The sequence below is a fragment of the Elephas maximus genome, chromosome 23 (assembly GCF_024166365.1).
Source record: "Elephas maximus indicus isolate mEleMax1 chromosome 23, mEleMax1 primary haplotype, whole genome shotgun sequence".
NCBI lineage: Eukaryota > Metazoa > Chordata > Mammalia > Proboscidea > Elephantidae > Elephas > Elephas maximus.
In genome coordinates, this window is record NC_064841.1 from 16,966,360 (window position 1) to 16,979,032 (window position 12,673).

Here is a 12,673-nt window from a genome sequence, read left to right on the forward strand (position 1 = left end):
ACGTTGAGTCCTTTGGAAAATGGCGGCCTGTCTTTTAAGCACTCTTGGAAGGATAAAAGGATTGGATTGAGGCAAAAAAAAAAAACCTTAATTGATTTAAGGCTGAGAACCAGAAACTCTAGCTATACCAAGCTCTGCAGCAAGAAATGAAACTCCCAAAATTGATCAGCCTCACGTGAACACCCCTAAGGCTGTCACAGTGGTCCTCCTGAAGAGGGTAAAACCGAAAACCAAACCTGTTGTTGCTGAGTCAGTTCTGACTTAAAGAAACCCAATAGGACACAGTAGAACTGCCCCATAGGGTTTCCAGGGAGCGGCTGGTAGATTTGAACTGCCAGCATTTTGGTTAGCAGCTGAACTCTTCACCACTGTACCACCAGGGCTCCTGCAGAGGGTAGATATGTCAAAAGGGTCAAGGTTGTGTGCAGGAGGTAGTAAGAGATTTCCGAGATCTTGAAAGGAAGTAGGCGAGAGTGGACAAGAACATAACTGGCGTGATGTTGTTCACGGCTACATCTGCAGACAACATTTATGAAGAGCCTACCAGGCACCCTGCTGGGTGCTGAAGACACAGATGAGTTCTGGGAGATGTGAGCACGGGCTCTACCTGCTACGATGGCTCCCCAGGCTCTGAGTGGCTCCACAGGCACCCCTGGTATAGAGATTAGCATTCCACTGAGGGTTTCATTATAAATTCGTTGCAAGCTAGGCAAATCACCACTACTTTGTTCCTTGAATTCTTTATCCATAACATGTTCATTTTACATTTGACACGAATATGGTTTCTTTCTTTCTTTTTTTTTTTTTTTTGTAAAAGAAAAATAGGCATTAGTAGCAAAATAATACCTTGTGAAAGTGACTCTATTCAGAATTTGACTCAGGCTACATAGGGTATGGAGCCCTGGTTGCACAGTGATTAAAGCATTTGGTCAGTGGTTCAAAACCACCAGTAGCTTCACGGTAGAAAGATTGGCAGTCTCCTTCTGTAAATATTTGCAGCCTTAGAAACCCTGTGGGGCAGCTCTAGTATGTCCCGTAGGGGTCACTATGATTTGGAATCGACTCAACGGCAGTGGGTTTGGTTTTTTGACGTGTGGTGTGGATGGCAAAGTGGAACTAGCTAAACCTTTGTTTATAGCAACTGTGCAAACTGGAGGAAACTTTAAGCCTAGAACCTTCTGAGAACTCTCCTCAAGCAAGTAGATAGAAATTGTCATTTAAAATTGGCTTCCTAACTTAAAAGTAAATACTCCCTCTGAGAGTGTTCTACCTACCCATTGCCATCGGTCAATTCTGACCCCATGGGGTTTCCAAGGCTGTAAGTCTCTAGGGAGGCAGACTGCCACATCTTCCTCCCTAGGAACCTCTCGTGGTTTTGAACCATGGACCTTTCAGTTAGTAGTCCATCACCTTAACCACTGGGCCACCAGGGCTCCTTCTGAGAGTGTTAGGCAATTGCTATTATTATCTAACAGAACCAGCAGCAATTGGTATGCAGACATTGGTAAAAATGATTTTATTCTTAGATTTAAAGCTGGGCATAATTTACAAATCAGACTTTAAAAAATGAAGAAGTCCATGTCTGATATCCTATTGTTATAAATCCTTATTGAAATTATAAGGTATTTGTTTATTATTTGCATCCTCTATTTATTACCAAAAAGTAAAAGGTACTGAAAGTAGAGTGCCAATTATTTAAGGTTTCAATTACTATTTTCAGTCTCAGCCTGGCTGGGGAAAAATCAGCACAAATTTGAGCAGTTTAAAATTTGGTGTCCAAGGTCCAGCTATTAAACAATTTTTTATCCCTTTAACTCTGAAGTAATTAATATGAGAGAGACAGAGAGTCACAGACATTTGCCAGAAATGGGAAGAGATTTATAGCAATGAATAGAATCAGTCCCATTGAGCTGAAAGCATGTGGCAAATTTTTCCTTATTTAGCTACTCCATGACTCCATGCAGAAGAAAAAAAAAAATCATCATATATAGAAGAGTCAGATTCCTCCAGTAATACATGTACTATCATTTTGATAGCTACCAATTTTTTCTATTCAGATGGAATAAAATATACTTGTTATTATAAAATATACTTGTTATTATATAGGTCGTGGATCTATAGTAATGACATTTTAGGCATACCTCAAATATATTGTATCATGTTGAAGAATACCTTCAAATAAATAGACCCTTTTATTTCATTCACATACAGTTCTATGAGAGCAGTAGAAAGACTTGGCAATGTACTCCCGTAAATAATACAGCCTAGAAAACCCTAGAAGGCAGTTCTACTCTGTGGGGTCACTGTGAGTCAAAAATCGACTCGACGGCACCTGGCAGCAACTACGATAACAAATTCACAAGTGGAGAACCTGAGATCTAAAGAACCTACAACCTACACCTTGTCTAAAATCATGCCTGTGAAGGGTATGAAAAGACTGCCACAAAATTTTCAGACTCAGCAACACAATTAGACTATTATGCACTTATTTAACAAATAAATAAATATTCACTCAACATTTCATGAGTGCCTATTGTGTACCAGGCATCTGATTAGACCCTAGGAGTGAACAGACATGCCCTATTTTCTGTCCTCAGGGAGTTTACAGTCTGTTAGGAGAGTTAGACTACAGAATCAGTAACCGTGAAGTGTGTAAATTATTATGATGCTCACTCTAACTAGTTTTAAACATTGATCATTTGGAATATGCTTGTTTACATTTTGTTTAACCCTGGAAGTCTTAGATTATTTAAGATGAAAATAATTATTGCCCATGCAAAGAGTGAAAGATACTGTGATCCAGTTTTCATCTGTGCAACCTAAGACTCAAGATGTTGTTGCTGTGTCCTTTCTTTTTTTTTTAATAATTTATTTTATTCTGTTGTTGAGGATACACAGCAAAAACATACACCAATTCAAGTTTCTACATGTACAATTCAGTGACGTTGATTACATTCTTCAAGTCGTGTAACCATTCACACCCTCCTTTTCTGAGTTGTTCCGCTGTTCTTTTCAAAGCCTTGTTTGACATCATAGGGTTATTTTGCAACACGTGTCTTGATATTTCCAAATATGCCCAATGAACAATTATTAAAGGCATTTTTGTACAGTTACCTTGGGGTAATTGTGTTACTTGTGTATGTTAAAGTCATCCTACTGAATCCATCTTCCAGAAGCCTGATTAAATTTAAATGCCATTCACATTTAGTTGAAAGAAATAGTAGATCGAAAATATGTGATTGGTATTTATGTTTTCCCAATAACCTTCATATTGCTCCATGAGAAGAAAGTAGTTGTGAGGGGGCAGGGTGAGAAAATATAAACACATAGTGATGTACTAGTAAGATCAATGGTAGATATATAATTTGGGAAAACAAACAGTGAATTTAGTCAGGAACTCAGCATTTAAGTCACTTAATTATACCTAAGGGTATAGTAAAAGGGGCTCTAAAATTACTGTAACTATTACTTGCCTTGTGTAACCACAGTGGGACAGATAGGGCGATGGAATTTTGGCCTCAAACACATATTTCCTGGCTTTAAATTGCACATAGGATTTGGAATTATATAGATTTAAACTCCAATCTTAATTATGGGCTGTTTTTTAGAAACGTACATATGTATTTGTTGTTCTAGGCTCAGTTATTTCAACTGCTTGAATAGTAATTTAACCCCGTGCTTGACTTAATTTTATTTACACCTGATTCCTTAGTAAAGATGAGTATAATTGAGAGAATGTTTGAATAACCAAGCATGAGAATGGTTCAGATGAAATGGGATAAGAACCCTATAGTTGCTTTTTGTTTGTTCTGTTTTTAATTAAACCCTCTGCCACTGAGTCGACTCCTACTCATATCAACCCTATAGGACAAGTAGAACTGCCCCATAGGGTTTCCAAGGAATGGCTGGTGGGTTCGAACTGCCGACCTTTTGGTTAGCAGCCGAGTGTTTAACCACTGTGCCATTGTTTTTAATTAAGAAAGTATAATTCATGGGAGTCCTCACACTACTTGATTTTAGAACCTATTATACTGCCACAGTAGTCAAAACAGCCTGGTACTGGTACAACAGTACCACAGGTACAACAGACCAATGGAACAGAATCGAGAATCCAGACATAAATTCATCCAATTATAAGCAGCCGATATTTGACAAAGGCCCCAAGGTCTGTTAAATGGGGAAGAGACAGTCTCTTTAAGAAATGGTGCTGGCATAACTGGATATCCATCTGCCAAAAAAATGAAATATGACCATTACCTCACACCATGCACAAAAATGAACTCAAAATGGATCAAAGACCTAAATATAAAATCTAAAACGATAAAGACCATGGAAGAAAAAATACGGACAATGCTAAGAGCCTTAACACTTGGCATAAACAGTATACAAAACATTACTAACAATGCACAAACACCAGAAGAGAAACTAGATAACTGAGAGCTTCTAAGAATCAAACACTTGTGCTCTTCCAAAGATTTCACCAAAAGAGTAAAAAGACAACCTACAGACTAGGAAAAAATTTTTGGCTGTGACATATCTGATCAGCATCTAATCTCTAAAATCTACAAGATACTGCAAAACCTCAACAACAAAAAGACAAATAACCCAATTAAAAAATGGGCAAAGGATATGAACAGGGACCTTACCAAAGAAGACATTGAGGCGGCTAACAGATACATGAGGAAATGCTTAGGATCATTAGCCATTAGAGAAATGCCAATCAAAACTACAATGAGATACCATCTCACCCCAACAAGGCTAGCATCAACCGAAAAAACACAAAATAATAAATGTTAGAGGGGTTGTGAAGAGACTGGAACACTTATACACTGCTGGTAGGAATGTAAAATGGTACAACCACTTTCAAAATTGATTTGGCACTTCCTTAAAAAGCTAGAAATAGAACTACCATATGATCCAGCAATCCCTGTTCCTTGGAATATATCCTAGAGAAATAAGAGCCCTCACACGAATAGATACATGCACACCCATGTACATTGCAGCACTGTTCACAACAGCAAAAAGATAGAAACAACCTAGGTGCCCATCAGTGGGTGAATGGATAAACAAAGTATGGTATATTCACACAATACAATACTATGCAATGATAAAGAACAATGTTGAATCCGTGAAACATAACATGGATGAATCTGGAAGGCATTATGCTGAGTGAAATTAGTCACAAAAGGACAAATATTATATGAAACCACTATTATAAGAACTCAAGAAAAGTTTTAAACACAGAAGAAAACATTCTTTGATGGTTACGAGGGTGGGGAGGGAGGGAGGAGGGTATTCACTAACTAGACAAGACAGCAGACAAGAATTGTTTTAGGTGAAGGGAAGGACAACACACAATACAGGGGAAGTCAGCACAGCTGGACTAAACCAAAAGCTAAGAAGTTTCCTGAACACAACCAAACACTTTGAGGGAGAGAGTAGCAGGCGCAGGGGTCTGGGGACCATGGTTTTAGGGGACGTCTAGGTCAATTGGCATAACAAAGTTTATTAAGAAAGTGTTCTGCATCCCACTTTGGTAAGTGGTATCGGGGGTCTTCAGATCTAGTGAGTGGCCATCTAAGATGCATCAATTGGTCTCAACCCCCTGGAGCAAAGGAGAATGAAGAAAACAAAAGACACAAGGAAAATATGAGCCCAAGAGACAGAAAGGGCCACATAAACCAGAGACCCCATCAGCTTGAGACCAGAAGAACTAGATAGTACCCGGCTACCACCAATGACTGCCCTGACAGGGAACACAATGGAGTCCCTGATGGAGCAAGAGAAGACTGGGGTACCGAACTCAAATTCTAGTAAAAAGACCAGACTTAATGGTCTGACTGAGACTGGGGGGATCCCAGAAGACGTGGCCGAGGCTCTGTTAGCCCAAAACTAAAACCATTCCCGAAGCCAACTCTTCAGACAAAGATTAGACTGGACTATAAGATGTAAAATGATACTCATGAGGAGTGTGCTTCTTAGCTCAAGCAGACACATGAGACTAATGGGCAGCTCCTGTCTGGAGGGGAGATGAGAAGGCAGAGGGGGACAGGAGCTGGTTGAGTGGACATGGGGAAATACAAGGTGGAGAGGAGGAGTGTGCTGTCACATTATAGGGAGAGCAACTAGGGTCACATAACAACGTGTATATAAGTTTTTGTATGAGAAACTGACTTGAACTGTAAACTTTCACTTGAAGTACAATTTCAAGAAAAAAAATTTTAATAAAATGTTTTTAAAAAAGTATAATTCAGAGATTTGGTAATTCTTCTGACGCATAAACTGTTACGGTCAGATTTCAGTGGATAAGATACTAGAAAAATTATAACAGTTTTCCTTGCTGCCTTAAATCCTCCTGGGAAGCAGAAGCAATCCTAAATAAATAAGCAAGTAGGTGACATTTGCCCACTGAGGCCTCTGTCCAGTTTTTCTAAATTTGTTTACATAGTTCTCTGCTTGCTTTTAAGGGCTTCTATTGCTTGTTTTTGTTTTGTTTTTCTTTGGTCCTTCACATGGAAATCGAATATGTTTGCACTGACTGAAAACCTGATGTTTTCTAAAAATGTTTCTTTGTTCGTACTGCCTGTATTTTTAGTGCTGGACTCAGGCAGATGCCTTGGAAAGGGCCGACTGAGTAGAGAAGAAAATACAAAAAAGTGAAAATGAAGTCTTCATTGGGTAATTTCTTTCTCAAAGAGATCCTCTCTAATAATATATGAATGACCAAAAAAGTCATTCTTTCCAGAAAAAAAGTCATTCTTCTTTCCAGAAGCATCTTCTGATAATAAAGAACAAAGATAACACATTAAAAAAGCCTCTGTTAAAACGCGGCAGAAATTGAAAAGGCATTTAACGTGGGTAAAACACCCAGGAAGAATTTTGAAGAGTGTATTATTGAAAAGACTGCTGGAATTACTTCCAATTCCCTGATCCACCTCCAGAGTTTAATTTAGGATGTGAAATGAAAAAAAAAAAAAAATAGGTAAATTTAATTGTTCCAAAAATTTGCAGATTCCTTAAAACATATCCGGTATCCACAGGGGAAAACAGAGTGGTCCCGTTTGTTGGCTGCTTAATGCTGGAGGCCCAAGGAACATTTAGAAGCTTCTCCTTCTCCGGGTTTCTTTCTCTTACATCGTTCTGCTCAGAGTTTGGAAAGTGCTACTGTGGATAGATGCTGTCCCATGTTCCTTGCAAGAGAAATTTTATATGCATGGATCATTGTTTTTTGATCCTCCCCAAATTGTAACCACTACCCTCAATGTATACAGTAAAACAAAAACCAAACTTGTTGCTTTAGAGTTAGTTCCGACTCAGCGACCCTATAGGACAGAGTAGAACAGCCCCAAAGGGTTTCCAAGGACCGCCTGGTGTATTCCAACTGCCAACCTTTTGGTTAGCAGTCGTAGCTCTTAGCCACTACGCCACCAAGGTTTCCAATTTACACAGTTGTTGTTGTTAGGTGCCGTCAAGTCGGCTCTGACTCATAGCGACCCTACGCACAACAGAACGAAACCCCGCCTGGTCCTGAGCCATCCCTACAATCGTTGTTATGCTTGAGCTCATTGTTGCAGCCACCGTGTCAATCCACCTCATTGAGGGTCTTCCTCTTTTCCGCTGACCCTGTACTCTGCCAAGCATGATGTCCTTCTCCAGGGACTGATCCCTCCTGACAACATGTCCAAAGTATGTAGCAGTCTCACCATCCTTGCTTCTAAGGAGCATTCTGGTTGTAATTCTTCTAAGACAGATTTGTTCATTCTTTTGGCAGTTCATGGTATATTCAATATTCTTCGCCACACCACAACTCAAAGGCATCAATTCTTCTTCAGTCTTCCTTATTCATTGTCCAGCTTTCACATGCATATAATGCGATTGAAAATACCATGGCTTGGATCAGGTGCCCCTTAGTCTTCAAGGTGACATCTTTGCTCTTCTTACCCAATGCAATGCGTCTTTTGATTTCTTGACTGCTGCTTCCATGGCTGTTGATTGTGGATCCAAGTAAAATGAAATCCTTGACAACTTCAATCTTTTCTCCATTTATCATGATGTTGCTCATTGGTCCAGTCGTGAGGAATTTTGTTTTCTTTATGTTGAGGTGCAATCCATACTGAAGACTGTGGTCTTTGATCTTCATTAGTAAGTGCTTCAAGTCCTCTTCACTTTCAGCAAGCAAGGTTGTGTCATATGCATAATGCAGGTTGTTAATGAGTCTTCCTCCAATCCTGATGTCCCGTTCTTCTTCATACAGTCCAGCTTCTCGTATTATTTGCTTAGCATACAGATTGAATAGGTATGGTGAAAGAATACAACCCTGACACACAGCTTTCCTGACTTTAAACCAATCAGCATCCCCTTGTTCTGTCCCAACAACTGCCTCTTGACCTATGTAAAGTTTCCTCATGAGCACAATTAAGTGGTCTGGAATTCCCATTCTTCACAATGTTATCCATAATTTGTTATGATCCACACAGTTGAATGCCTTTGCATAGTCAATAAAATTTACACAGTAGCACCTTATAATTTAGCAGCTTTATCAATAGTAGCAATAGTGCTTTGGGGCTCCCTTGAATTTCTTAATCTAGGAACTTGGGAAAGAAGAAATGTTTTCTTTGGATACATTATTTGTTAGATCATGAGAGTGGGTGTGGCAAGTCCTTGGAGTACCAATATAAACATCTAAAAATAAACAGAACACTCACTGAGAAGGGGGGAGTTGGAATTAAAGCTGCCTGAAGTGCACGCCCTGCCACTAAATACCACCTCTCACCACCTCACCTCACAAGACACTCCTCAACAGTGCGTATAATAAAATAGTGTTTTCTGAAATGTGGAAGGAGGGAAGGACCATTCAATCGGAGAGGGCCTGACCTGAACCAGACTGACAAGAAGAGGAACACAGGGAAGCCAGTGGCAATTGATGCTAAATGCTCCTAGAAATGAATTGATAGGGGTCTGACTGCTTGACACAGGCTTTCTAAAATTCCCTATCCACAGCCCTTCCTTCCCCCCACCCCCGGATTTTCTGGGCTACAGTAGACCTCCTCTGAAGATATCATTTATTCATCAATTCATTAACACTATTTCAAAAGCACCTTCCCCAGGTCAGTGCTGGGCTGTCAGAGAGAATGCAATGATTGGAAAATCACATCCTTGAATGGGGGTAGGAGAGGTCCAGAGGCTGCCACTAGTCAGGGAGTTGTCCCAGAAATGAATAACAGTGGTGCAGGGTGATAAGGGTCATGGCAGAGGGTGTACGTGTCCACCCCCTACCCTGTGGCCTGGAGAGAGGTAGCACTGCATAGTGTTTAGGAGAACGGGCATTGGAGAGTCATATTGACCTGAATTTGAATCCCTGTTCGAGCATTTGCTAGGTATGTGATGCCGTTTCCTAAACTTTCTTAAGCTGATATCAGGGGTAGAATAGTCAGACCAGCCTCAGAAGCTTGGAGAGAGAGTTGAAGGAGGTAGTAAATGAAAGGCCTTTGGCACAGTGCTTGGCGGAAGCAAGTACTCAATAAATGGTGGTGGCAGTGACTTTTTTTTTTTTTTTTAAACCATTCTTCCAAGGCTGTAATAAGGCTTAAAAGCATGGTGTTTGTGTAGAACTTGTCTACAAACCAATTCATTTTAAGCTGGATTGTAATCTCTTTGGGGCATGGCTGGTTCCCATTGGAAATAGCCATTCCTACTCACTGTGCTCTTTCTTCATTTAAAATATGAGCTTTCATAAGACTGTCCACAAAAGGGTTTCTAAATCCTCCCTGCTTCTCCTCGAGCCATCTTTCCTCAACCAGCAGCCTCCCACCCCAGCACCAACCAAGAGTATCCCTTAACTTTGGAAACTAGGGTGTTTAGAAGCAAAGAAGTACTGTCAGTTAACAATTGCCGATAGTGAGACGGGGACTTTAATTCACCTTTAGAGCCCCAAATCATCAGAATAGGCCCCTCTGGTTATACAAATTAAATAATGAATTCATTTATTCCTAATAGAGAGGCAGCATAAAATGGTGGTTAAGAGTGTAGTTTCGAAGAATGAGCTCCTTGGATCAAGTAGACACATGAGACTGTGTTGGCATCTCCTGTCTGGAGGGGAGATGAGAGAGCAAAGGGGGTCAGAAACTGGCCAAATGGACATGAAAAGAGAGAGTGGAGGGAAGGAGTGTGCTGTTTCATTAGGCGGAGAACAATTAGGAGTATACAGCAAGGTGTATATAAATTTTTGTATGAGAGACCAACTTGATTTGTAAACTTTCACTTAAAGCACAATAGAAATTAAAAATGTAAAAAAAAAAAAAAAGACTGTAGTTTCTGGAGCCAGACTGCCTTGATTCAAATCCCAGCTCCACCATTGTGTTGGTGATCCTCCAGAGATGACCCCCCGATAACTGTTTCACCTGGAATTCACCCCCTTTTCTAATGCCCCCCCCCCCCATTGAATCTGGGCTAGCCCTGTGAAACAAATGGCATGGGGCAGAAGTGATGTCCGACTTCTGGGTCTAGGCATAAGAAGCTTTGTAGCTTCTGCCTTAGCCTCCTAAAATGTGCACTCTGGGGAAAGCTAGTTGTCCTGTAAAATGGACCACCATGCTGTGAGGAAACCCAAGCTAGCCAAGTAGAGGCTTTGCGGAGAGAGAGCGCCACATTCCCAGCTAGCCCTTAGCATTCCAGTCTTCCCAGCTGAAGTGCCAAGCATGTGAGTGAAGAAGTCATCTTATGGATTGAACTGTGTGCCCCCAAAATGTGTCCACTTGGCTAGGTCACGATTCCCAGTATTGTGTGACTGTACACCGTTTTGTCATCTGATGTGATTTCCCTATGTGTTGTAAATCCTACCTCTATGATGTTAATGAGGCAGTACTCAATCTACAAGATTAGGTTTTGTCTTAAGTCAGTCTCTTGAGATACGAAAGAGAGAAGTGAGCAGAGAGACAGGGGGACCTTCTACCACCAAGAATGCAGAACCAGAAGGGGAACACATCCTTTGGACCCGACGTTTCTGTGCTGAGAAGCTCCTAGACCATAGGAAAAGATGACAAAGACTTTCTTCCAGAGCCAACAGAGAGAGAAAACCTTGCCCTGGAGCTGGCAACATGAATTTGGACTTCTAGCCTCCTAAACTGTGAGAGAATAAAGTTCTTTGTTCCAGCCATCTACTTAGAGTGTTTGCATTATAGCAGCACTAGATAACGAAGACAGAAGACCCGTCCAGTTAAGCAGTCAGATGACTCCGGCCCCAGCTGCTATCTGATAGTAATCGCAGGAGAGGCTCAAGGAAGAGCTGCCCAGCTAAGACCGGTGTACCCACAGGACCATGAGAAATAAGAATACAATTCTGTTTTAGGACACTATGTTTTGGCATGATGGGTAGCAATAAATAACCATAAATAAATAAATAGCTATAGATAAATAAATTACTAGCTGTGTGGCCTTGGGCTTGTTACTGAACACTTCCACACCTCAGGCTCCTCACTGTAAAATGTGGATAATAATAGTACCTACTTCGTGGGGTTGCTTTGGTGGTGAAATTAGTTATTACATTAGTTATATTAGTTATTACCAGTTGCTGTTAAGTTGATTCCAGCTCACAGCTACCCCATGTGGGTCAGAGTAGAACTGGGCTCTCTAGGGTTTTCAGTGGCTGATTTTTGGAAATAGGTTGCCAGGACTTTCTTCCGAAGTGCCTGTGGGTGGACTTGAGCCATCAAAGAGTTAACAGCCATGTGCTTTTTAAATCAAGACCAGGGACTCCTTTTTAAACCAGGACCATTCCTATTCTGAGGCTCAGTACCTAATACATGGTAAATATCCAAAAAATATTTCATTCATGAAATATTCATGGAATATTTATTGAACACTTATTATGTGTCAGGTCTGGTTTTATATTCTGGGGATATAATAGTAAACAAGACAGACAAGGTCCCTACATTCATGGTACCTACATTCTAGAAGGGGGAAAGCAACAATAAAATAGGTACCTGAAGGGGGGTAGTGTGGGGCATAAGTACCATGAAGACAGTAAAACAAGGTGACATAATAGAGATGGATGCTGATAATCAGATGCTCAAGTTGAAACCTGAATGGGGCAAAGCACCTACCCACTGAGAGTTCTTGGAGAAACTGTGAGGTCATCACACTTCTCTGAACACAGATGACTGAGTAGGTGGCATTGAGTGACCTCTCGGAGACTTCTTGTCCGTTAGAAATGGGGAACAAAATGTCTTTTGGATGCTTATGAGTGGAAGGGTCTTACTCATGTATTGTTGAGCTCCTGTGGATTGGGGTAGCTTCTTTGCTTGTTTATGCTTGGTTTGTTTAGTTTTTGACTCTTGAGTGGTGCTTTGGGGATGTGAAGAGGGCAGAAACTGCAGGGTCGATTTTTGTGAGCTGTGTTGCCTGTATCTCAGGTGACACAGGGTGATGCAGAGTTGGAGAGGAAGCTGTTTACATCACTCCCACTCAGGACTCTATAACCTTGGGAGGGTCTCAGGAGGACCAGGAAATAATACCTTAGAAGTGGTTAGATGCTTCTTTTTCATGGGTTTGTTCAAGGGACTTGGAGGGCATTTCCATCAGCAGGATAGGGTAGTAAGAGAGGAAAGACAGCTAACACTGTCGCTAGGTAGCCAGACTGCTCCATTGGCCTATGTAGGCACCCCTTGGAGATGCT

At 40.9% G+C, this 12,673-nt stretch overlaps 2 protein-coding genes across 3 annotated transcripts in view; one reads left to right on the forward strand and one right to left on the reverse strand.

Moving 5' to 3' along the window:
• The window catches only part of TRPC1 (transient receptor potential cation channel subfamily C member 1), a 228,262-nt gene that overhangs the window by 84,790 nt on the left and 130,799 nt on the right, over positions 1-12,673 (reverse strand). The window lies entirely within an intron of this gene.
• The window catches only part of PCOLCE2 (procollagen C-endopeptidase enhancer 2), a 76,043-nt gene that overhangs the window by 10,561 nt on the left and 52,809 nt on the right, over positions 1-12,673 (forward strand). The window lies entirely within an intron of this gene.